Here is a 14,943-nt window from a genome sequence, read left to right as displayed (position 1 = left end):
TGGTGAGAGGGCAAGGAGATGGCGAGGATCCTGTGCTCTGCCTTCTCGCTCCTGGTTTCGTTCCTTAGTGAGGAACTAAGGCTGCCAGAGCCAACTGAGACAACAAAGGCATCTACAAGGGCTGGCTAGAGAAATGAATAAAGACATAGAGGCAAATAGAAAATTTGCCATGACCTTCCCTTTTTAAAAAACTAATGAGTTGTTGGCCTTGCATGGTGACACACTTCTCAGGGCTTGGGAAGCATTTAGCACTCTTTCAAGTGCCAGGGATATACAGAACACCCAGATGAGTCTGCAAGATACAACACAGGAAGAAAAGAAAGACCCCAAACCCTCTGAGATGGCAGGGTGAGGACACACAAGACATTTTGGGCATCTCAGTGGCCTTAGATGTGGCTAGGCACCAAACCAAGTCCTTAGTGACCAATGAAGTGATTTGCCATGCTGTGACAGAAACCTTGCTTTAGTTAAACAATCCTACTGCTGAACTTCATTGGCTTCTCTGTGACTTATTCAGGAATTGGAAGTTTGATATTTGGCAATCAACAGCTGAAGTACTGGCGTAGGTTTGGTTAATGCTCAAAGATTCTGCTTCAAGCAGGAAGCAAAAACTCCTGCCAAGTGTGGCATTGTTCAGTGACTCCAGCTGCTTGTGACCTCCCTTCTCAAACACTCCTTCTCTTCTATTTGGACCATTTTTATTACTCTTGAGTAATAAGGCCATTGTTGCTATAGAAAGTACTGCAATTGGTTTGTGGACGCAGGGACAGCAGATCTGGGCTGTTCGAGAGGCTTTTGTAAACATATTTCAGATTTAACAAGAAATAAAGGGAATGTTTATCACAGTGCTTGACCTTGCCATCCTGTCTGTTTTTAGACACCTCATTCACCTTACTGCAGAGATTAATCTCCCTAAAGTCCTACATGGTAAGAGATGAGTAGCTCCAGGAAAAAATCAGAGGGAATCAGGATAACTGCTAGTATCTCTGGTGACTTAGGCCAATGTGTAAAACTGAAGAGATCAAACCTGAGTTAGGTGCCCTTCCCTTAAATTAAGTTTCAACCAGTGCATTAAAAAGGTGTTTACATTTAATTTTGTCTATGTTATGTTCAGATTTTTGTCAGCAGCACTACAGTCCCTGCTTCTTAGTCTTCAGGGATATTAGAAAAATAAAGCTAAAGTGACGGATAAGTCTTTGAAGACAAAGATATTTTTTTTTTTACCTGAGGTTAAATATAGGACAATATTATTATGACTTCAGTGCGCTACAGCTGGCAGAATCCTTGAATGGCTGGGGTTGGAAGGAGCCTTTAAAGGTCACCTATTACCACTACTCTGCAATGAGCAGGGACATCTGAAGACCAGGTTTTACCACATGTGCAATCTATAAATCTTTATGCTCTGAAAAACTTTTTTTCTTATTTCTTGAACTCACTTGGAACGGGCTCTTGAGATAGTAGAGAGACACAGGTGACAGACAAAGACAGCCAGAGATAAGGAACTGTTTACAAGTAATAATTAAATAGACTCTAGCGTGGGAGGCATATGCCAGAGGTGTATCAAGTCTGAAAGGCACAGAAAAAATGAACACAGAAGGACTTTTTTTTTAATAGAAGAACTAGAGAGCATTGAAGACAATTATCATGTAGAAGACTGAAAAAAAGTTCTTAGAAGAAAATAAAGCACCTTAAATTGCGAAACTCTGGATATTAAGGACATTAAAAGTTTAGATTAGGCCCAAAATTTGGATTTTTTTCCATAAATATGTTTGTTAACAGTCATTAAGTATCTAGATACCTCTGGTTCAGAAAGTCCTTGAACCACACTCCTTGAAGTTGTGTGCAATTGCTGAGGAAGATGCATTATAGGATTGCTTTGTTCTGACAGTCTTCTCAGGCATTTGTTGCTGACTGCTATTTTAGGTGAGATACTGAGTTTAAAGTGGCCTTGAAATGTCTTTATAGAGCTGTTCTTACTAATTTTCTTTTTCTTCAAAGCTTATGTTATATTCCACCTGATTGCACTGAATTATGTTTGAGACAGAGGGGAAATCCTTTTGCCTTTTTTTTGAATCTTATTTTTGGATGCTTTTATGTATTCAGTGAAGAGTGACTTCTCATAAAACAGCTCAAATTCCAAGCTTTCCAGAATTTGGGATTTTTCATTGAGTTGCTTCTATTACAGTTATGTTAGAGGAAGTATTTAGCTGCAGCCAAGTGGGAGAGGAGGGGAAAACAGAATTTGCTGAGAGCTCTTCAGAAGTATGGATACATCCATCTTCTCAGCTTTAGTTTTATTATGCCTTTGGGGGGAAAAAAACCCCATTAATAAAATTTATGAACAGCAGTGGTAATTCTCTCACAATAACTATTCCTACAGTAATGAAACACTTTTTCTCTTGGTTAGGTAGCCACTCCCTCAGCAGACATAAATTGCCAGGAAATGGAGTGTAGATGACAAGAAAAAGTGATCTACCAAGAAACTGACTTTGGAACAAGTCAGTATATATTAAGATTGCAAAAAAAAAAAAAAAAAATCTCAGAACTTGAAACAGATTTTGATTATTTTGTAATTCCATACATATTAGATATGTATGGAATGATAAAATTTTTTTTCCAGCTCTATAGATTTTGCCTGGGGTTTTGAACAGTGTTTCTACTCATGCATTTTCAGCATCACCTCTGGCCCCTTTGCCTCATCTCTGCTTCATCATTGTGAGAGAACAGCTTAATGAGCCGTTCACTGGGTATCTGAACAAGGAACAGATTGGGCTGACAGAATCTTGTCTTCTTTTTTTAGCTTGTTTATTTTCTGTTATCACAAGTTCTAACAATCTCAAAGGTGATATATGGGTTACAAAACCTGGGTGTGTTCAGTTGATTCCCTTAGTGGCAGTATTACTTCATCACTGTGGCAGAGTTTACCCAGCTTGCCTGATTGCAGTATGTGTAAATAATTCAGCTGATGAGTCACAAAAGTGATTAGAATGTCACTGGGGTTTTTTCTGTGTTGGACTTATGAACACAGACCTTGGTAAAAGGCTTTTACTACAGCAATATGTTGTTCAAAAAGCTTTTTTTGGTTTGTGACTGGCTGCACCACGAATGCATGTTCAGGTTGCAATTTGGTTTGTAATTAGATCAGTGTTCCCACAAAAAGCAGTTTGTACTTCTCTCTCCCTGAATACTTGTTCTTGCAGATGAAAAGTGCTGTGGTACACACAACAAAAACGTATCTGCAGTCCTGCAGAGAACTGATGCAACTGGAAGTTACTTTTTCAGTGAGATCAGGGATGCTCTATGGGTTCACTGAGCAGGGGACCAAATTCTTGTGCTGGCATAGCAGAGGAATTGTACTCTATGGGCTTTTATTTGTTTGTTTGTTTCCTCAGTTTCAGGACCAGCTTAAATGTCTGATGGCTTCATATGAAGGCTTCAGGACATTGCTGAAGCCATGTGAGAGGGTTTGTGTGAGATCTAGTACTTTGTTAAAGTAGTAAGTGATTATATACCTACAGGGGGCAGATCTGCTGAGTAAGGACATGCACCTTCATATAGTCTTCCTTAAGAGTCTATTCAGATTTTATTAAAATGGTTTCTACAACTGTCTTCTTAAAAATATTAATAATACCATTTTACAGAGCAAAATGTGCAACTATGAGTGCAGACTACTTCTCTAGGTCAGATACAGAAAATTAGATCATCCAGGTCAATGCCCACTTTCTGTCATACAATAACCAATCTTCCATAAACAATCTTTGGTGAAACAGATCTCTTGGAGGTGCTAATAATTAGAAGTGGGAAATATCGTAAACAACCAAGCTCTGGTCCTGCAAAAACACAGATAGCAGATATTTGCAGAGATCAGAGCAGTGTGGTTTATTCAAGGTTTTTGTGGATTCGCTAGAAATGCAACAGCCCAGTTTCAGCTTTCAGACAAACCCTGGGATTAAACCAGAGGCTGGCTTTTAAATAGTATTATTCAATTCAGATATGATCAGCTGAACACTGCTGGGACAGTTACAGAAAGTCAGTCTCCTCAGCTGATGCGGGGTTTTGCTGTTATGGAAGTAAGACTTGCACCCTCAGTGAGTTTTTGCTTGCAAAGAGATAGCCTAGAGGAATACACAGGAGCAGTTCAGTGTCTCTGCTAAGGGTGCTGGTAGCAGCTGATGTTCCCTGATTTTCATTGCACATTATTCAGGTGACCACACATAATGTTTAAGGAATAAACTTACTTTTAGAAGAGTATCTGCATATCTGCATAATTACTCAATTATCTTGTGGTTATACTGAGAGATAAAAATACTAGTCTCGTCAAAAAAGGTATTTAGTGATAATTCTTGCTTTCTGACCTACGTGTTTTTCTGACATAAAGGGTTTTTTTAAGGAATAGTTGAGAATAGCTTAATGTGCACTGTTCTGCAAAATGGTTAATAGTACTGAGTTTCAGTCAAATTGAATTATAGTCTCTTGTTAGTTTAGTTCATTGTAGTCTCTACTGTAATACTATTATCACCAAAATGACAAGCCAAGTGCTTCAAACTTTTATTTCAAACTAAAATGCACTGCAGTCAAATCTGGCAGTGCATAAACAGCTGTTAACATTTAGTCCTCACTAATATTTCAAAAAAGAGTAATGAATTTTCTAATATATAAAGTACCAAACTGATCCCTCCTAGCAGGGCTAACTAATTTATTTTGAAAAGCATTGGGCATATTTAGACAAAGACTACTTGTTAAAAGCAGCATTTCTTCAATGGCAGGGCTGATTTGCTTTCTGGCTGAGCAGTGTTGCATTAAAAATGGACAGACTTTTCAATAAAAATAGTGGGGCCTTGGCATAGGCTGTTGCTGAGATCTCCCAAACAGGAGGGTTGGTTGCAGTCTGGGTAGTGACAGGAGTTGCTGGGTCAGGGGAGACTCCCTGAACTGCTTCCCTGCTCAACTCTCAATTGTCTCTCATGCCAGCTGGCTCCTGATCCTGTGAGACTACTTCAGCATGTACATTATCCATTGTCATAGAGTACTTTAAACTAGAACATGTTGCTGTATTAACTATGTGCCAAAGGACTGCCCTGTGTGACCATGTCTGTATTTACAAGAACAGTTTCTAAAATTTGCATGCATCCTACCTGCATGCAATCCCAGCAGTTCTGCAGCAGGAACCACCAGGAGGGTTTGAAAGGGCCAGATTCTTCACCCAGGAGGTTATGGGACAAATTCAGGTGTATAAAATTGTCTTGGAACCAGCAGGAGCTGCTAGGGAGGAACCCTCAGGACTGTCTGAATTCCTCACCTGAAAATCTTTTGCAATAGTTAGACAGATCCTTTTATTGTGGAGCTGAGGAGGAGCCAAGTCTGTCACCTTGCCTTTGCTCAGCTGTGTGTCTCTTCTGTGCAGGGACTAGCTGAGGAATTCCTGGAGCACCCAGGGAATTAAGAATTTGGGGCACTGAGTGTGCACACAGGGACAACCCTAGGACCCAGCTACACCACAATTACAACTAAACGACAGCTTGACTTTCATCCATTTATCTCACACTAAACTTGGATACCAAAGCTCTTGTCACAGCACCTGTGTAATTAAAACCTTGCAGAACAGCATCCAGCTATGAAATAAGATAGGCAGCTTGTGATTTCCTGTGGGTCTGTCTTGAGATTTAACTGAGCACAGGTTTTTCCTGGGAACATGGATATAATGCCACGGAGGTCATGCTCTTTTAAATTGCTATTGCTCTCTTGAGAAATCTGTTTCCAAGATTCTGCACTTTTTCCCAGAATGAATTAATGTAATGATACTTAATTGCATGTTTTGTATTTATCATTGGCTTTTCTTTATTTTGTCTTGCCTCAGTCATAGCTGGGCAAGAGAGACATTGTAGTGCAGTGGTCACTTGGGGTAAGGTAAACGGGAGAGTCACAAAACAACAGCCCAACAAAAGAAGGGTTCTGTTGCGTTCCAGAAATTACTAACTCCACTACTGGTTTAACAAACTGACAGATAATAATATCCTTTGGCTGTTATTTCCCAGGACTTATCTTGCATGTGAAAGAGTTCCATTGTCAAAAAACTGGCAAAAATCAGCCAACATTTTAATGCCAAAGTATGGGATAATTATTTACCTACACAGCTGCTCTTATTTAATCCATTTTATAAACTGTGAGAGGACCAGATTTTCTCTTGGCATTTCACAATCTATATCATATGAGTTAACAGACTGTTTCACTTGGACATCGGATCTTTTCCTTAATACTGTGTATTTCCTGCCTTGTCAGCACTTCAACTTTTCTTTCCCCTGCTGTAGACTTGGATGTGGTTCAGAATGCCATATAGCTATGCAAAAATTCGTACTGAGATCTCATATATCTCTGTTCTGTTTTTTTATTTAACACAGTGTTAATATAATTTGCTTCTTGGATCAACTTAAGTAATTCAAGAATCCTAATACCAAAACATCCTGTTGTGTCTTTGGGCTATCTTCCACCCTCCATCACTTTAATTTAGACCAATTAAGAAATAGTATCTGTATCTAATTATTGCCCAGGAATTTCATGTAATACCAGTTCTACATCATCACAGAAAAGGAATCCCTTCTGTCATATGCAATATAAAATTTCCAGCCTTATTTAAAAATGGGAATGTATAATTCCAGCACATATCCCCAAACTACCTCATCTGGAAATTTGACTGTAGCAAGTACTTATATGTTGCTGCTATGAAGAAATTAAGGTACAGAGAAGATACTGCTGATTACCCTGCTTAGTTTTACCTCTATTAACCAAAGCAGATAACTACTGTTTTAGAAAGTTGCAGCTTTACAAATGCTCCCGTGAACACAGCGTCCTGTCCAAATCTCCTTGCTTGTGCTACTGAACTGTAATATTGGGAATGTGGGAGTGTACAAATGTCTGCCTTTACATCTCAGATATTTTCAACACAACTGTTATCAAATCCTTATTTTGATTTACAGATAATTTCTTTCTAGGCAGTGAGTGACAGACTTGTTTATAGAGGGGTCATATACTGAGTGGAAATTTCCAATTTAAACTCTATGTCCAAATTTCTGATATTTTCCTCCATGCCTGTGCCCATGGAAAAGGAAATCCTGCCTTCTCCTACATTTTCCCTTCTTATGTCCAGCCAGAGTTGTGCACTTTGGACAAGTGATAAGAGACACAACAGACACAATAGTTGGACACAGACAATATTTTCAGGAAATGTAATAATAATTTAAAGCCATAAAGGAAACTTTAAGAGCTCAGGAAAACAAATTGACAAAACAAATTGATAGCTCCCTATCATTAGGAACTTGTGTTTAATCTTGTTAGAAAGACGTGAAACCAGAGCCAGAAATAAACCCAAGAAAATGTGTTGAAGTATTTCACTAAAGGCTAATAGCAAGATGAAATGCAAAACGCTGTAAAAATAGCTGTAAGAAAAATATTTTCCAGAACCAACCCAGGAAACATGACCAATTTTAGTTTGCTAACTTACAATAATATTCAAGCAAATCTAGGCTTTTTTTATCTTTGACAGACCATACAGGAGCTTCTGCAGTCCCATATGCCATTTTTGGGGCCCTACAAAAATAATGAGATGTTACCTGAGATACTGCCTTGTGAAAAATGGTTCCTGGAGGGCTGCTGTGGACTTCTGGACCCAGAGGAGTGACCTGCCCATGCTAGGAAAGCAGGAGAAGGACTCCGAAATTCTTTAGGGAATGAAGCTATCCATGAAACAAAGACAGGTATGGTGTACAGAAAGGCTGTTGGAAGAAAAGGACAATTTTCTAGGGACAGAAACTGTCAAAGGCAACCTTTTTTCTCTAGAAATAGTAATCTACTTGGCTGACTGGAGAGTCAAAAGCTGCAGGGTTTTAGTACTTTTGTATGCACACACAAGAAGCTCAGAGTCATATTTCATCAAATCATGTTGTTTTCATATTATTTGTCTAATAAGACCTTTTTGAGTTCTTTTAGTGAGTTTCAAAGCAAAAAGTGTTTGTGATGTGTTTGAATCTTACCATGAGTAGTGAAATTCACTCTGAGCAAATTCTGCTCTGCCAAGTGTTCAAGATCTTCTGTAGCAGCTCTAAGTAGCTTAGTGCTGAGAGCCTGAGAGAATGACAGCTCCCAGAGGACCTCTCAAGCGAGGCTTGCAGGCATCAGCCACTAAGATTAGTGATTCTCAGGGTTCTCATAACTCCTGGCTAATTGAGGTGCAGCCACACATGCAAACTAACTGGGACTGCTGCAGCTTAGTGAATGATGAGCTCTATAACAGCTGACACAGGAACTGCTGAAAGCCCCACCAGCATCTCAGCTCAGCCACAGCACAGAAACCTCGTGTTGTGGCTGCCAGTGTCACAGTGTGCCATGAAGCTTGCAGAGCCAGCTCCTTCCCAGCTGTTCAGCTGACTCTCCCTTGTATTTGCAAGGGAAATGTCCTCACCTCTGCAGCTGTGGAGGTCAACAGCATTTGGTCAGAGTTGCAGGTAACAAGTTAGATCTGAATGTGCCCTCACCACAAGCCTAACAAAGAGCAGAAAGGTGAATGTGTTTTTTTGATGATTGGACTTTTGTTCTCAAGGCCTTCCCTGGAAGATGTATAATTGAACCAAACAGAATAGGCAGCAACATAAGGCAGCTAAATTTGTGCAATCTCACTTACCTGAAGCTGTACTGTAGAAAAGATGCCCTCCACTAAGCCCATTTTGTGAGAATGCAATTCCTTCCAGGTGCTTCCCAAGACAACAGTTTTGCCAGGAAATTCAGCCTGTCTACAGAACACCATGGCAAAACAGTAGAAAGAACCTGAGCATTTTATTGTCGCTGACTTGATTAAAAGCAGTGAAATGATAGTAATCCATGGTGCTGAGTCCTAGAGATAACACTAAGCTATTCACATCTAGCCTATAAATGAATGTAAATACCTTACTATCTGGCACTATTAATGTACAAAAAAATTAGCTCTTTTCTTACTAATATCATCATCACTTTCTGCAAACATACATAGTCTAAAGCAGTGTGATCTTCAAGAGAAGTCAACTCCTTTTTGTGCTTCATTAGCTTTTTTTCTTGCCATACTGTTTTTCTGAGTGAATTAGGATGAAATGAAAGAAACAAAGGAACAAACTTTGAAATGTTTTGAAACATGATTTTTTTTGGTCTGGCTAATAAATGTTCTGTGTTTTTCTCCAAATGCAGCATTTTTCAACGACTTCTAAAATTGATAAAATCAAACCACCTTGAAAAATTTTCAAATTAACAGAATCTTTCTTATGCAAATTGCTCACTAAGTGAGAAAACAAAGGTATCAAAGTAAGGCTTCATGAAGAATCAACCTAAGATTGCCATCTCGCCCTTCTTCTGCTCACATACTCCTACTGCCTCCTCCGTGTTGGCAGGAGAGCTTGTGACCAGGAGGCAGACCAGATTAGCCACCTGGGGGGCTGAAAACTAAATAAGCAGAAAAGATAAACAGCAAAAGGAGCAATAAGACATGATTTCATCTCGTGGTAGCAGACTATACTTACATCTACTTAAGCCCATCAAAAAAATCACATGCTGCAGCCTCTTGAATATTCAGTCACAAAGGGTCTTCAGTAACGTAAGATAGATCCAGGACCTGTTTTAGGAAACAACTTATTTTTTACATAACTGCTAGTATTTATTTAAACTCCAGTGTGAGTTTGTAACTGATCTTCCACATTTGCTTATAAATATATTGTGGCTTTGGCAAGAAAACTACAGCAGTATCAATGGTTACAGACCCTCTGACTGGTGGATGGGCTGTAATATGGGGTGATAAGATCACAGAGAGACTGGAGAGCACCAAGCTTTGGTGCTGAAATGTCAGCCTTGCCAGTGATGGCTACACAGCAGGCATGGCATATAGCTAAGAAGTGCTACTGAGCACTTGGGTCAATGTCTGTGGTCCCCCATCCTGTCTGGGCAGTACTTGCATGCTGTGTTTTCCAGGTTTGCTTGTATTCCTCTAGGAGTCTTGGATGTCACATAAAGCTTATTCAAATACTTAGAGCTTTCATTACATATTTTTCTCTTTGTTAGAACAGAAACTAGTACAACAACAGCTCTTGGTAGTTCAGTTGTCTGGTCTCTCCTCAAAACAATCAGTAACTCATACACTACAGCTCACCATAATTTCTATTGCCCTTTCTCAGCCTTTACATCTCCTTGCATCTGCCACACCCAGAAGACAAGGGCCCCATACTGCCCAGCCTGAGTAACCAAATTGACTCTTTGGTACAGAGACAAAAAGCAGTTTTGAAAACAGTAAAAACTTCTTACCCTCCAATGAGGCCTCTGTGTGTCCCTCCTGATGAATAATGATGCAGCAATGGGACAAAAATCTTACAGGAAAGCTTATACTGCTTCTGAGGGGCACTGCTGCTCAGTAGGTACATGAAGGGATAAGTAACATTACACACCTAATGAACCACACATGTGAACTCAAGTCCTGTGAAATAAAACAAGGGAAAAAACTGCCAAGAGATTTGTTTCCAACGAGCACAAATAGGTGGGGTAGTTTTACAGGAATTTTAATATGAAAAAAATGAGTCACTCCCACATTTTGGAAGAAACTGAGTTCTCTGCGTTCCAGCATTTACGCCAACATCCAACCAGCCTCTAAGTTTATACCAGATCAAAGACAGAGGAGGCCTGTCTGAAAGTGACAGCAAAGGAGGAAATCAACCCACTGAAGCAGAGATTATAAAATCATTTTTCCACCCCCTCAGATGAGCTGTGGTACTGAGACAACTGCTTTTTACTGTGCCTACTGCACAAGAACAGTTCTCATACAATCTATTTCCCAAAACAGATAAAACCCAAATCTCCTAGAATGTCAGCTGGGAAGACTAGAAATCCTGAGGAATTACCAGCACTAAGTGACACTCTATTCTGCAAAATAATTCATGTTTTGTGAACTTGAACTATGGTATCAGCATTTTTAACACTCAAAGGGATTTTCTATTTTGCCCTTAACAATGGGGAAGGGCTCAGTGTAGCAATGTGGGTTTAGATGGTGGTCATTGCTACCTATAACTATTCCCCAGTAAGCATCTCCTGTGGAAAAGCTGCCTGGGGAAGGGTTCAGGCAGGGCACTCAAGTCCACACACCCCACTCACCACTGCTAGCTCAGTGAAGAGAGGCAGAAGGGCCTTTGGTATGGCCAGCTCCAGCGAGGTCTATTGCATCCACCACGCCAAAGGGAACCAGGGACAAAACACCAAGCCATGTGGGGTGCACAAGGTGAAGTGTGGGGTCAGTGGCCAAGGGTTTGAGAGCACCAGGGTGGCACAGGGAAGATGGGGCTGCCACCAGGGATACCACAACCAGTGAGCAAACAGGGAAAGGAGAAACTATGAGAATGTGGGACATATGGGGAAAGGAATGGGGTGAATCATGGTGTTGCGCAAGACTCCACGGGGAAGTCCTTTCTGTCCGCCTAGGTGGGGAAAACTCTATGGTATCTTTCCAAGGCCATGCCCTGGGGATTTCCCTGAGGGGGAAGGATTCAGAGGATTCCACAGCTCAGGACTGAGTCACTGTAACCTGCTGAGCTGTAGTAGCCAGGAGCAGCACACAACAGAAGTGAAGCATCAAGAACCACCACCATTCTTCCAGAGTGCCACAAGTCCCTGGGATGCACAAATGACTTTCACAGGTCAGGAGGCAGCATATTCTCCAGCTGACAGCACATCCCGCACAGCAGATGGGAGGGCAGGAGTTTGGCTTATCCTCCCTTTTCAGAAGGACTGGTTTGGGGCTTTGTGATGCCTAAAAAAATTGTTTTGTTTCATCAAAGCAGGAGTCATAAAATTAGGCAGCTAAAATGCAGTATACACATTTTAAACCTGCAAAGGTGATCAATAGTGGTCACCTGAAATAGTCTGGTGATCAATATTGAAAGGTAAAGTCTTTCTATATATTCTAGTAGCTACTGTTTGCAACAAAATTAATCAAAATACACTGCATCTGTATGAGACTCTTTTATTAAAAATACATATCATCTGTTTCACATAAAAAGAACCAACACTTAACACAATTTAAAGAAGTTGGACAGGAACTACTTGAAAAAAGACAGGTTCCTGTAATCCAGAGCACCCAACCTTTACTGCACAAGGTACAAATGAAAATCTTTCTGTTCAGACCCCAAGTGCTTGTCCTGCACACAGCAGTGCCCAGGAAGGTGCAGCTGGTCAGAGGCAGGGGTGCTAACTGCTCCCCAAAGGCTGTTCCCTGGCAGGCATACCTGCAGGACATGTGCTCCCTCCCAGTCCAGGGAGGCCTGTCACTCCCCAGCCCTGGTGCTGGGCACGATGGCAACCTTAGCAAAAAAAAAAAAGTTGGAGTGGCATTCAGCTCAAGTGTCACAGGTTGGCCATGTCTTTCTGTAACAAAGGAAATACAGCACAGCACTTCCAGGTAATTTCACTTAGGATTCAGCAGAAACATATTAACAGCACTGATGAAAGAAAACCAGCTATGCTTCAGGGATAGAACATGATGCAACAGTCTGCTCGCTAACTGAAACCTATGCTGGAATCCATTATCTTCTGGAGCCCTACTTTTCAGAACTCATTCATCTCTGGCTTTTGGAAAGACACAATTTTCAAACCAACAAGTTACCAGCTTAGGCAGCAGCAAATACTAATTAAAAGTTCTGTGCATAAAAATCAAAGTCAGAATACAAAAGAGCTGTCAGAGGCATCTGCTATTAAAGTGCACAGAGAACAACACTGGCTAAACTTATATTCTTGTAGAAAGCAACAGTTTGCCAGGCTGTCATTCTTGTTCTGGAGATGCTGAAAATTCAGCTCCTTTTTAAGTCACCAAGAGACACATTCATCAATTCTTAAAAATGATCAAAATACTTCACAAATTCAGGCTCAAAGAGTGTGTCAGATGCTGACTGTAACATTTACTGGCCAACACATAACTGAAGCAAGGCACAAAGAAGGAAAGACACTGAAGTGATGCAGAAGCAAGATGACATTAAATCACACACCAGTGGCCCCTTTGCTTTGACCTTACAAGGCATTAAGGGAGATGGGCAGCTGAACCAGCAACAGTGCTGGACAAGCAGATGAACAGTAAAGCAAAGTTCAGTTTTGAAGAGAAAAACTTGGCTTGCATGTCATTACACATGTTCTAATCCCATGCAAGTCATGATCTCATTAAAAAAGATACTTCATACTCTCACACCCTGTAAACCTAAAAGAGTATCATGTTTAGGCCTTCAGAGGAATATCTTCTTACATACTCTTTATTGTCTACAGTGTTAATTCCTTAAGACTGCTGTTAAATCAAGCACTGTGTTAAAGGCCTGGCACTTTACTGACAATGCTGGGAGTTATGAGAGAGATCAGCTTCCTCCCTCAGTCCACTGAAGTCTGAGATCTGCCAGCTCAAACACGATCTTTCTTTGCATACTGTTATTTCACAAATTTTAACAGACCAAGATTTGCCCAGTACAGTACTTGTTTCTATTCCTAACGCCTAGAGGAGGAAACTAAATGGTTTTCAGGACCTTGGATGAATCTTCAGAACTGGAATTAAAGAAATTGATTTGATTTTTTTTTAGAAAACCAAATTTATTCTGGGGTTAATGAAATGCAAATATCCACTAAGCTCCAGAATGCCACTAATCAAAACAGCTTTCCTTACTGGGGTGACATCTTAAACATAAGATCTTAATTTACCAAAACCTGAGAGAATCAAATGCTTGCTTTAATTATAGCACTCTATAACTCACTGTCATGAAATTTGCAAGTAATGTCAAAGCCCATATTAAAGAGCTTGGATCCTTAGGTCTCATCTCCTGCTCTGTATTTTAGAAGGCAAAAAGTGATTTAAAGACATCCCAGGTTGGGAATTTAGAATCCCTCTTCATCCTTGCCGAGCTACACAGTGAAGCTCAAAAGTTACTCAAAATAGCATCTTAAGGAAAATAGGATCAGGGAACTTTCTGCATTTATGAGGTGGCAGCAGGGGAAGTAACTGGATTTTAAAATAGCTGAATTTGAAAGGTGTTAAAGAACCAAGCTGAAAAGGTTAAGTCTTAATCAGTAATGAAATAAGCTACAGCATGAAAAGTCCATCAACCATAAAGATCAACTATGAAAAAAACACAAGCTCATTGGTCCTTGTATATACACTTTTAAAAAACATCTAGATTAAAAAAAAATCTCTCCCCAGGGTTATAATTCCCTTTTCAGAGAGATATTGTTATAGCTTGTACACAGTGTTTCAAAAGGATCTTTCATAGTCTTCATAATTCTTTATCATTTTCCTAACCTTCCTTGTAGGGAGTGACATTTCTCTCCAGAACTGAACACTTTATATCATACTTGAAAATCCGTTTTTAAGAAGGCCTTCAAATAAAACATCCAAGGTTTTAATCACAATTTTTAAATACTAGTGTTTTTACTTTTAATGACAAAATAGATCTTGTGAATTTGCTAACTCAGTAAAAAACAGACTAGAAATAAAATTCACAAAAGATTTCTAGCCTCCAGTAATTCACAAAATGCTATTAGAGCACAGAACAACATTCGTAGTTAAATCAGTTTTATTCCTTCTGACAGCTACGTTGAAAATAAAGGGCAATTTGGCACTAATTCTGTTACAGAAGTTCCAAAGCAGGTATCTGTTTGTGTGTACAGCAAAAACCAAAGAACAGTGCACAGAACTGAATTAGTCTGCCAAACACCCTTTTCAGACATCACATATTACAATATGTGGGTCTGGATGAACAAAAAACTCAGTGAATCCCCTACACCCAATGCCTGCATCTGGACAATACATGGGTGCAAGGTCATACAATGAGATTGGAATCTAGAAATAGCTTATTAAATCTCAAAGATGTCCAAACCTCCTTTGACATCAGCAAGCAAAAGGATGGATGCATACAA

The sequence above is a fragment of the Melozone crissalis genome, unplaced genomic scaffold, assembly GCF_028551555.1.
Source record: "Melozone crissalis strain CALT ecotype California unplaced genomic scaffold, PUWL_Pcris_2 ptg000016l_1, whole genome shotgun sequence".
Classification (NCBI taxonomy): domain Eukaryota; kingdom Metazoa; phylum Chordata; class Aves; order Passeriformes; family Passerellidae; genus Melozone; species Melozone crissalis.
Note: the sequence above shows the minus strand (reverse complement) of the source record.